The sequence below is a fragment of the Bos indicus x Bos taurus genome, chromosome 23, assembly GCF_003369695.1.
Source record: "Bos indicus x Bos taurus breed Angus x Brahman F1 hybrid chromosome 23, Bos_hybrid_MaternalHap_v2.0, whole genome shotgun sequence".
Taxonomy (NCBI): domain Eukaryota; kingdom Metazoa; phylum Chordata; class Mammalia; order Artiodactyla; family Bovidae; genus Bos; species Bos indicus x Bos taurus.
In genome coordinates this window covers 29890504-29902101 of record NC_040098.1, presented here as the reverse complement: position 1 = coordinate 29902101, position 11598 = coordinate 29890504, and the positions used below count along the sequence as shown (strand labels likewise).

Below are 11598 nucleotides of genomic sequence, written 5' to 3'. Positions count from 1 at the left end.
TTTAATAATCTGCCCAGTGTCTCACACATAATAAGCTGAGATCAGAACATCTGTTTATCTGACTCCAAAGACCCTGCTCAGCCTGATGACCAACTGCGGGAGGTATTTTGAAAGCATCCAGGGGTCTGACTCCCTGGGAGTCCTCTGTGTATCAGCCATGCTGTTGTGGATGGAACCACCCGGGAAAACATTACATGAGTAAGATTTCTGTTAGAAGTAGATTCACCTGAGCATAGACAGAGCCAGGAGATTGGCAGGAACACAGGTAGGGTCCCTCTTCAGGAAGCCTTCTCCAGTATTTTCTGAGATGTTTCCTTTTAGCTATGGGCTTCCTAGATGGCTCAGCAGTAAAGAATCCACCTGCCAATGCAGTCGACGAAGATTCGATCCCTGGGTCAGGAAGATCCCCTGGAGAAGAAATGGCAACCCACTCCAGTATTCTTGCCTGGGACAGAGAACTGTCCATGGGACAGTCCATGCACACAACTCAGCAACTAAACAACTTGCAGCAATATGTCTCCTTAGTTGCCTTATTTGCAGGTGCTGTTGTTATCGGTCCATGGTGCTGGGATGCCCATAACCTTCCTGTAGTGTCCAGTAGGTGCATAGCCCATCCTAGTTGGATTAGTAAACTGAAGCTTCCTCACCAGTATTAAGCCTGACAGGATCTCTGCTCATTTCCCATCACCCTCGAATTTCCTCTAATGGCATTTTAGGTATAGTTTCTGGTGATGTATAAGTTTTCACCCACATGGCAGCACTCATGGTGGCCCATGTACCATGCTAGTACAGCAAGATGCTACTGGGAAGCTGGTCCTCCCACCCTTTCTGCTGCTCTTAAGGAAGGTGCCCTTCCAAAGATCAGTCTTCTTGGTCTTATTCTAAGATGCTGCTGTGAAATAGGGACAAAGGTGGAGATCGTCTCTCTGTATCTGGAGCACATTTTTATTCTGTCTCTTTAATTACAAGTAGGACAGGGGAAGGGGAAAAATAAAAAGAAGAGGGAGACCCAGTGGACCTTGGGAAAAGGACTGGTGACCCTATTGTCCCTGGTTGCTGTCAAGCAGCCGGCAGGCAAGACAGGGTGTCTTGTTTCATCCTCCTCTTGTGCTCACTGTCCTAAATCTGAGAACAGTCACCCTTTGAAGTCTCCTTCCCTAAACCCAAACCAACTGAAGCCATTGTGGGGGAATTTTTAAATAGCAAGTATCCCTGAATTTCCTACCCTCTTACCAACATGTTACTGAGGGGACTGGGGGTAATGATGTAGCTGCTACTCTAGGGGCCTGTGAGGAAAGAGCACAGGGTAAAGGAGGTTAATGTGGAGGGAGGAATGTGGATGCAGTGGTTGGGAAGGAGGATGAAATGGCTCAAAAGAGAAGCGCAACTAGGATGGGCTGCGCCCCTACAACCTTTTTTTTTTTTTGGCCACCCGCTTGGCACGTGAGATCTTAGTTCCCCCAGCAGGGATTGAACCTGCACTGCCTGCATTGGAAGGGTGGTGTCTCAACCACTGAACCACCCGGGAAGTCCCCAACCATTCCTCTTGATTTTAACTCCTGAGTAATTTCCTCCTGTGGACACCGAGGGGTCATGCAATCTTCAAAGTCTATCTGGGAGTTACTGCAGCCTTAGGTTTCGTGTGGTTGTTGTTGTTGTTGTTGTTGTTGTTTGTTTTGTTTTGTTTTGTTTTTCAGGAAATTGGTTTACTTTTATTTGTGGGGAGGCGGGGCAGTAGATATATCTTTCTTCAGGTGAGCTCAAAAAGAATGTTAGAACTAGAACTGACTTATTGCAAAAATATTTAGAATAGAATAAATTTAGACTTCAGATTTATCTAATAAAATATGAATTGTTCAATTTACATGAACATAGTTTACAAGAACATTTTTATTCCATGTTGTGAGGTGCATTTATGTATTTTGTTTATTTATACATCATCTTTTTTTACATGTATTTTTTTGGTGGAGGAGAACAAACAGAGAGTCAAGTGTTATGCTTTCTTGCGTGGAGGAGAAAGAAGTAAGACTTGAAATATAAGATATGTCATGTCTGTACTTTTCTCAGTTATGAGACAGCTTCACAGGCAATATAATTTAGGGAGTTATTTTAGATGAGGGAAAGGCAGCAAAACATAAATAAAAGAGAAAAGAATTTGAAGTGGAAAAAGAAAAACCAACCTGAAATCAAAGAATCAGATCCGCCAGCAACAGCACCCTAGCAAACAGCACCCGATATGAGCAAGTGACCTGACGTTGCTGATCCCTAGTTTCTAACTATAAATGGAAAAAAATTCTACCATCACTCATTTGCTTTGCTAAATAATTATGAAGTTCAAACAACATAAAGCACTCTATATGACTGAAACCCTGACACAGTGTAAGTATGTAAAGTGTTACCGTAGGATGATCCAGGCCTCAAAGAGACAGGAAGACCAAGAAAATGAATTTGCCTATAAAGTAACAAATGTAGGAGGCACTCATAGATGGGGAAAAATGGAAACAGAGACAGATTTTCTTCTTGGGCTCCAAAATCACTACGGACATTGACTGCAGCCACAAAATTAAAAGACCCTTGCTCCTTGGAAGAAAAGCTATAAGAAACCTAGACAGCATATTAAAAAGCAGAGATACCACTTTGCTGACAAAGGTCTGTATAGCACAAAGCTGTGGTTTTTCCAGTAGTCATGTACGGATGTGAGAGTTGGACCAAAAAGGCTGAGTGCTCAAGACTTAATGCTTTCGAATTGTGGTGTTGGAGAAGACTCTTGAGAGTCCCTTGGATGGCAAGGAGATCAAACCAGCCGATCCTAAAGGAAATCAATCCTGAACATTCATTGGAAGAACTGATGCTGAAGTTGAAGCTCCAATACTTTGGCCACCTGATGCGAAGAGCTGACTCACTGGAAAAAACCTTGATTTGGGGAAAGACTGAAGGCAGGTGGAGAAGGGGGAAAAGAGGATAAGATGATTGGACGGCATCACCAATTCAATGGACATGAGTTTGAGCAAGTTCCTGGAGATAGTGAAGGACAGGGAAGCCTGTAGTGCTAGTCCATGGGGTAACAAGGAATCTGACATGGCTTAGCAACTTAACAACAGCAACAATTCATTGAATGTTTGTGGTTAATTTAGAAACAGAAACAGGGAGTCCTTCTGATTCCCCACCCCAGAAAGAATACCCTCCCACCATCCTCCACCAATAGCCAACTGGGAAGCCCCAGGATGTCTGAAGCAGCAAGCAAAGGGAAGCTGCTTCCTTTCCCCTCACAGAACCCTGAGAGGGCACTGGCCTCCTCCCAGAGTTCTTCACTCAGATTCTGAGATCTTTTCTGTATCTGGATGCTGCTGCTGCACCTGGTCCTGGATTCACCAGGAAGTACCCAGACGCCACAGCTCCAAGATTTACAAATAATTGCTTAGCCCTCTGTGCTTGCCTCATTCTCAAAATGAGGTAATAATATATGTCTCCTGGTGATCAAGTGAGGTAGTCTTGGATGTGAAAGTTCCTAGCCCACAGAGGCTCCCCAAAAGAGTTCCCATCCCCAACTCCTGTAAGTGCCCCCCAGCCTAGTCTCAGCTCAAACACCTCACAATGGGTATAGAAAAGAAGTTCTATCATGCCTTCATGACGGACAGAATTGATTTCTTATGTATTCTTTCAGAGACAGATTATGGCTATTTAAACAAATGTATTTCCCCTTTTCTGACACAATGTGATTGTGTTTGGAGAGATTGTTCTATAATAATTCACAAAGGCCTTCCTCTTGCTTTATCATAGCTGAATAATATTCTGTTGGATGGCTGTTTCCATACAATCATCATCCAATGGCTGAAAATGTATTTAATTAGCTCTCTTTTAATAGACCCAAAGATGTTTATAATATTTTGCAATTACAAACAAAGCTGCATTGAATAATTCAGTACATGCATCATTCTCACATGTGAGGATTTATTGGCAGGATCACTCCGTAAGAGTAGAAATGGGTAAATTCTGTATGAATTTGAGGGGTGGGGTTGCCAAATATTACCAAACTACTGGCAAAGGGAGGACCTCCCAGGTGGCTCAATGGTAAAGAATCTGCCTGCCAGTGCAGGAGCTGCAAGACACATTGGTTTGATTCCTGGGTCAGGACAAATCCCCTGGAGAAGGAAACAGCAACCCACTCCAGTATTCTTGCCTGGAAAATCCCATGCACAGAGGAGCCTGGCAGACTATAGTCCATGGGGTCACAAAGAGTCAGACACAACTGAGAGACTGAGCACAGAACACAGACAAAAGGGGACTCTTGCCTGAAAAAGAGAATATCATCAAGGAGTCTGCTCAGAAAAATAAAGGATTCAGAATGTTTTTATCTATATCATTGGCATTATTGTTAAGAGCCTCATAAGAAAATATTATGGTTCCATAACTATTATTGAAAGTATTACAGGTGTGTGAAGGAAACTGCATTGGCTGTAGGTTTTTGTTTTTTTTTTTCATTTATTCAACAGATATTTGTGGAGCAAAGCACAATGCCAGGCATGCTGGGGGGGGGGGGGGGATCACACACCTGAGAGAGATATGGTGTTAGCCTTCATAGTCCTTATGATCTGCAAAAGTGATTTTAAAACTGGAATCTAGAAAGATAGTAAAATAAATCCATGCTTCAGGCTCTGGTTGTTTTTTTTTTTCCATTTAAAAAATAAAAACAGATAATATATATTTGTTATAAGAACTAATTAAAATATCAAGTTTCCTTACTCTGGGGTAGAATTATTCAAACCCATACACTCATAGCAATGACTAGAAGACTAGAGGAAGTTATAATTTAAAATAGGTTTGATTACTAAGAAAAAATTAATTATATACAAATTTTATGCTGTTGCTAAAAGTCATGTCTCCAAACAGAGTTCAGTTTGAGGAAAATAATAAAAAGGTATAGAAAGGGAATTAAAAGCTACAGAAATGGTAGAGAAAACTTAGTGAACCACTAGGTTCAATATCTAATTGAACTTAATAAAATATCTAAATATAAAACAAAGCCTGCATATCTCCACCCCTAACTGGAGCAGAAACATCTGGAAAAGAATGCCAGTCTGATAACCTAGAATTCAGGGTTCTAGGTCCTACCTTGACACCAATCATCTGGCGACCTGGGGCCCCTCACAGCATCTCTGGTCTCAATTTCATCATCTAAAAAAAGGAATAAAACTTTTATTTAATATTCTTATGCTACATATTATTGTGAGGAGCAAATATTAATACAATCATAGAAAACATTTTGAGGAGGTTAAAAAACTCCCCAAGAACGAGAATTAGTTATTTCCTCCACAATTAGCATTCAATGCTGGTTTGTAACACACCACCAAGTTCTTAAATGTGAGTTCATTGATGCATTAATATTTCAGTGAGTATAAACTCTGTACAACTTTGTCAACCAACTAAGGTACAATATGTCCTCCACTAAGTACTCTCACAGGGACAGACCCTGGCTGAACTTCACCCAGTGTCCCTCCATGCTTGCTGTGTCCAATCTCGGAGCAATAACTTAATTTGATCACTAGAGGGCACTGGTTACGAGCCAAGCTTAAATTCTTCCAGAAACTATTTTTCCCAATTAAAGAGCCTTTCCAGGCTTGTTTGTTTGCTAAGTTGTTGTTTTTTTTTTTTAATCATTATTATAAAGGCCATATGTTCACTGTGAAACTATATCAAACACTGTATGAAATAAAAAGGAAATGTCTCGTTTCCTAGCCTTAATTGGAATGCAATAGTATGTAGCCTTGATTAACCCCAGTTAAGCAGAAAGCTGTGCTGGGGAAACAGAAATAGCCATAATGTTTCAAGACCACACTGGAAGCATAGCCATAACCAACACAAAACTACTATATCCAATGTCCATCCCACCCCACCCATAGAGACACACGTCTCCACATTCAACTCCATTCTCACTAATTTTAAGGCCCCAATCCTCTTAATAGTTTACTGTCTCCTTTCAAAATCTTTGTCCTTCTTTGAGGGAATAGCATCAACAGACTAACTGAGTTGGTTGAACTTCTGTGGTTGTTAGTAAGTTAGCAAATTGAAAGAATGGTTTCAAGGAACATATTAAAAACCCGACAGTCATGGAGAAGGAAATAGCAACGCACTCCAGTATTCTTGCCTGGGAAATCTCATACACAGGAGATTAACAGGCTACAGTCCATGGCATCACAAACAGCTGGATAAAACTTAGCAACTGAACAACAACAACACATAATCAGGCAGATTGTGGTTTAGGAAACTACTTCTTGATGGAAATCTGGTATAAAATGGGAGTGAAGTGACCTAGCAATATGGAATATAGAGTTTTGTAAGAAATTACCAAAAAAAAAAAGAAAGAAAGAAATTACAATTTATGTATAGAATAAAAGTTGCAAACATTCAAACAATAATGTCCGTGGCTAAAGGATTTTAAAAAAACACCTACAGTCAAATATATAAATATAATATTTTTCCCTCTCCGTAACATTTTTTTTCTGAGATAAAAGTATATCTCATGACTTTACAACACCAACCGCTCAGAATGCTGCTGACAAGGGAAAATGAGAACCAAATTGTTCTGATTAGTCAAAACGCCTGTCATAACGTTCATTCGGAACAACAGACTGGTTCCAACTAGGAAAAGGAGTACGTCAAGGCTGTATAGTGTCACCCTGCTTATTTAACTTACATGCAGAGTACATCATGAGAAACGCTGGGCTGGAAGAAGCACAAGCTGGAATCCAGATTGCCAGGAGAAATATCAATAACCTCAGATATGCAGATGACACCACCCTTATGGCAGAAAGTGAAGAGGAACTAACAAGCCTCTTGATGAAAGTGAAAGTGGAGAGTGAAAAGGTTGGCCTAAAGCTCAACATTCAGAAAACTAAGATCATGGCATCTGGTCCCATCACTTCATGGCAAATAGATGCAAAACAGTGGAAACAGTGTCAGACTTTATTTTGGGGGGGCTCCAAAATCACTGCAGACGGTGATTGCAGCCATGAAATTAAAAGATGCTTACTCCTTGGAAGGAAATTTATGACCAACCTAGATAGCATATTCAAAACCAGAGACATTACTTTGCCAACAAAGGTCCGTCTAGTCAAGGCTATGGTTTTTCCAGTGGTCATGTATGGATGTGAGATTTGGACTGTGAAGAAAGCTGAGCACCGAAGAACTGATGCTTTTAAACTGTGGTGTTGGAGAAGACTCCTGAGAGTCCCTTGGACTGCAAGGAGATCCAACCAGTCCATTCTGAAGATCAGCCCTGGGATTTCTTTGGAAGGAATGATGCTGAAGCTGAAACTCCAATACTTTAGCCACCTCATAAGAAGAGTTGACTCATTGGAAAAGACTCTGATGCTGAGAGGGATTGAGGGCAGGAGGAGAAGGGGACGACAGAGGATGAGACAGCTGGATGGCATCACCGACTCGATGGATGTGAGTTTTCGTGAACTCTGGGAGTTGGTGATGGACAGGGAGGCCTGGCGTGCTGCGATTCATGGGGTCGCAAAGAGTCGGACACGACTGAGCGACTGAACTAAACTGAACGTTCATTCAACAAGAAAGAATATGTTTGAATCAACTTGATTGATTAACAAATCTAGACATCAGTCTTCTCATCTGGCACTTGAAGGATTCTTCAGCAGCTGGGTGCTGTAGGTTCAGAGCATCAACATCCCCTGGGATAAACACAGAGATGGATTGCCTTGGTAGGAAAAAATATCTTCCTTTCCTAGAGCAGGAGGGAAGATGACATAAAGAGAAAGACTTGGGTCCTGTGCCTGTGAAAGTCTTGGAAGCTGTGGAAGTAGAGGTTGGGAATAACACATATATACAGACTGCACTGGGTCTTCATTGCAGTAAGTGGGCTTCTTTTGTTATTGAGCTTGGGCTCTAGTTGTGGTGGGTAGGCTTAGTTGCCCTACAGCATGTGGGATCTTACTTCCCCGACCAGAGATCAAATCCTCATCCCCTGCGTTGGAAGGTGGATTCTTAACTACTAGACCACCAGGGAAGTCCCGGGGATAATATTAAGGGATGGCAAAGGTGAGGGGGAAGGGCGAGGAGATTCTGGCTCCAGGTAAGCCACATTTGGCCCCTGAAAAGCAACCAAAGCCATTTATCATGGGTCATCCCTACCCCTCAAAATAGTTCCCTCCAGGCAAGCAGACACCCGAAGCTCCTCATCACACAAAGCCCTTAATCCAGGATTAAAGATCAAAAGTCAAAAATACTAACCTCTGAGTTAACAAGTTGGTCTGATCATAGACCAAGTAAAAGTGTACATACTGATCTAAAGGGATTACAATGCAAGGTGCCTGAAGGCAGAACCCACAGCCTGAAAGAGAGGAGACTACAAAGGCTGGCGGTGAAAAGGCTGAAGGTGAAAATTCCAGTTTTTCATTTATTCTTTACACAACCATATTCTATTATGTATCCCTCGTTCTTCCAGCCTAGGAGGATACAGGGAAAACAAGGTAGAGTCCTGCTCTCATGGCTGGACTTTCTATGCCCAGGCAGGCCCTGCACAAAAGGTGTTATTATGGCCTTTGAGAACCAGACACAGACCTAAGTACCTTACATACCTTGTCTCATTCAATCCTCACATCAACCCCCTAACTCCCATTTTACAGTTAAAGAAACTGAAGTTTCTTTTTCTATCCAAGGTAACATTCTCCCGCAGGGTAGTAAACTGTAGTCTGGCCTGTTTATCAATCAGCTGCATGGAGCTGGAATTTGCACTTGAGCATCTAGGCATATATAGAGAGAGACAGAGAGAGAGAGAGACTGTTATATTCTAGAGTAGGGATATGGGGAGTCCTGAAAAAGTTGTAAGAATTCTGAACAGAATTCTCTCTCCGTATAGTTTTCTCTGGTAGGTGAAAAAAAGAAAAAAGACTGTCGTTGCCAGACTCTAAGATGATGGGCAAAAAGACAGTCTCTCAGCTCCAAAATGGCCACCGCGTTTTCCTTCGTAGGAGCAACCGCATAGTGACAGAAGGGCCATTCGCAGGTGGGTGCTCTCAGGGACTGGGCCAGGTGCCAGAATGGCCAACTGGATCTTCCCTCTCCTGAGCTATTGGCGCCGCAGCATTTAAGGGCTCCTTAAGCCAGGCTGGACAAAAGGAGAGGAAAGAGACAGAGGAGGAAGTTAGGTAACCAAGGGAGGTGGGTCTAAACTGAAAGAGCAAGAAAAGCTTTGCCCGTTGGAACTGAATGTCACTGTTCGGTCCGAGGGCGCCTCGCTTTTGCGTTGTTCCCCGCCCCCCAAGGGCTCCTGGCAACCAGTTCTCGGCGCAAAAGCCATATACGTCACATGTTGCGAGGCAGACTGGGAGCGCCTCCTGGGCCTTCACCGGCAACATCTTTAGGGGGCGCTGGCGAAAAGTGAAGACATCATGGAGATAGGAAGGAAGTGAGGAGGAGAGGGGAAGAAAGAAGAAAATGTATCTTCTCGTAAGGTTGTACAGATGAAAAACATCTTAAAGTTACCTAGCCTAACCTGCCATTCTAAGTTGGCTGGACGTCCCGGAATGGGATGCCAGCTCTCTCCCTCAGTGTGATGGAGAGAAGATTCTCCTTTGTATTGAACTGAACTGCAGCTCTGACTTGAACCAGTTTTACTCCAAGAGGAGCCTCAGAACAGCTTAACGCCTCTTCCATAGGACAACTCAAAATCAGCACAAATTCATTCCCATTTATGGGGTGGGGGGCGGGGTTGGGAGCAAGCCTAAATGCTTGACTCACCTGATTCATAACAAGCTGAATGCTTTTCTTTTTGAAAAATTAAAATATAGGTGGTGAAATTCAGAAAAATAACAAAGAAGACACAAACATGGAAGAAATATTGATAGATAAAACGTAAAATTTTGGCTACAAGGACTTACTTGCTGGATACCTGCATCAGCTTGACTCAGATCAGTGTTCTTATTTCTTCTGTAGACCCATAAAACATTGGGCTAAATGGATAGAAATTAGACATTTACAGTCTATCAGTTATTAAGTCTCCTAGGAACTTGCAAACCAGTTTAAGCACATGTGTAGAGAAGGAAATGGCAACCCACTCCAGTATTCTTGCCTGGAGAATCCCAGGGATGAAGGAGCCTGGTTGGCTGCCGTCTGTGGGGTCGCACAGAGTCGGACACGACTGAAGCGACTTAGCAGCAGCAGCAGCATACTGTGAAAATAAGACCACAAAAGCGGAAAATATCAATTTCCTCCTGATATTTGTACCACTAGGAGGAGCTCCAGAAGAAAAAAATCACTGCAAGTGAGAGCAAATAAGGGCACTTAGAGAGAGTTTACTGTGTACCATTCACAGTTCCCGTGGGTTCCTTCCTGTAATTCTGTTCACAGTCCTAATGGGACAGATGTCATTCTCCTCCACTTGCAGAGGAGAAAGCTGAGCTATCGTATATTCACATGTACAGAGTATACAGCTTTGTGCAGGGCAATTTATTAAAACTGCAACTGCACATGCTCTTTGAGCTAACAACTGCACCTGTATAGAAGGCAGTGAACAACCAGCGCAGCTGCACGCGACCCCATGGTTAGGAGGGAACACTGTTTGGGCTTTAATGCTCTGTGTCACCATCTTTTTTTCTTTTTTTTTTTGGCTGCTCTGGGTTTTAGCTGTAGCATGCAAGATCTAGTTCCCTGACAGGGACCAAACCAGGCCCCCTGCATTGGGAGCATAGAGTCTTATCCACTGGGCCACCAGGAAATTGCCCTCTATGTCGCTATCTTGAAATTCTTAACACTTCTCTTTCAATTTGTGTTTTGTAAGAGAAGTCCAATGGGGTAATAGACTGTGTGCTGAGGGTTTGGTGCCTAGATTCAAGCTTGATCTCGCTTCTTAATCTCCCCAGGACTGGTTTTCAGATGTCTTCAGCTCCCCCCAGGAACCACTGCCACCCTCAGTGCCCCCCAGCAGGAGCCTGGGCACAGGGGAGAAGTGGAGTCAGGCATACACATGTGTTGTGCCCAGTAGAGGGACAGGACCCTAGGCACGTGGGAAGGCCTGCATTTACCCACCTAAGTTCCCAGATGCCTGAAGAAATGCAACATTAAATAGTAAAAACGAAAACAAAGCCACTGTGACATATCAAGAGTGAAACCATAGAGAAAGCTAGAATCTTCTTGGAAATTCCCTGGCTTTCCACTGGCATGGACTCCAGGCTTCCACTGCGGGAGGTCTGGGTTCAACCCTAATCAGGATACAAAGATCCCACAAGCCTCATGGTACAGGCCAAAAAAGAACCAAACTTTTTTCTTTGTCCTGCTGAAACTTTTACAATCAGAGCCTAATATAAGGATTGACACACATCATTTCTGCTAAATATTTATTAATTTAAGTTAATGGAATATATTTATATGCAACCTAGTAGCTGGTAGCTCAGATGATAAAGAATCTGCCTGAAATACAGGAGACATAGGCTCGATCCCTGGGTTGGGAAGATGCCCTGGAGAAGGGCATGACAACCCACTCCAGTATTCTTGCCTGAAGAATTTCATGGACAGACCATGGGGTCGCCAAGAGTCAGACACTGAACAACCAAATAAACAAATAAGAATCCATTTTCAAAA

The 11598-nt window shown here is 42.8% G+C and overlaps 1 long non-coding RNA gene across 1 annotated transcript; it reads right to left on the bottom strand.

The window, feature by feature from the left end:
* Nucleotides 1-4247: 4247 nt before the first annotated feature.
* On the bottom strand, nt 4248-10115 carry LOC113882109. The gene is made up of 3 exons (XR_003508286.1): nt 9900-10115; nt 5113-5175; nt 4248-4619 (listed from the first exon to the last, which is right to left on the bottom strand). It is a non-coding gene; the product is annotated as an uncharacterized LOC113882109 (long non-coding RNA).
* Between the last annotated feature and the right edge of the window lie 1483 nt (nt 10116-11598).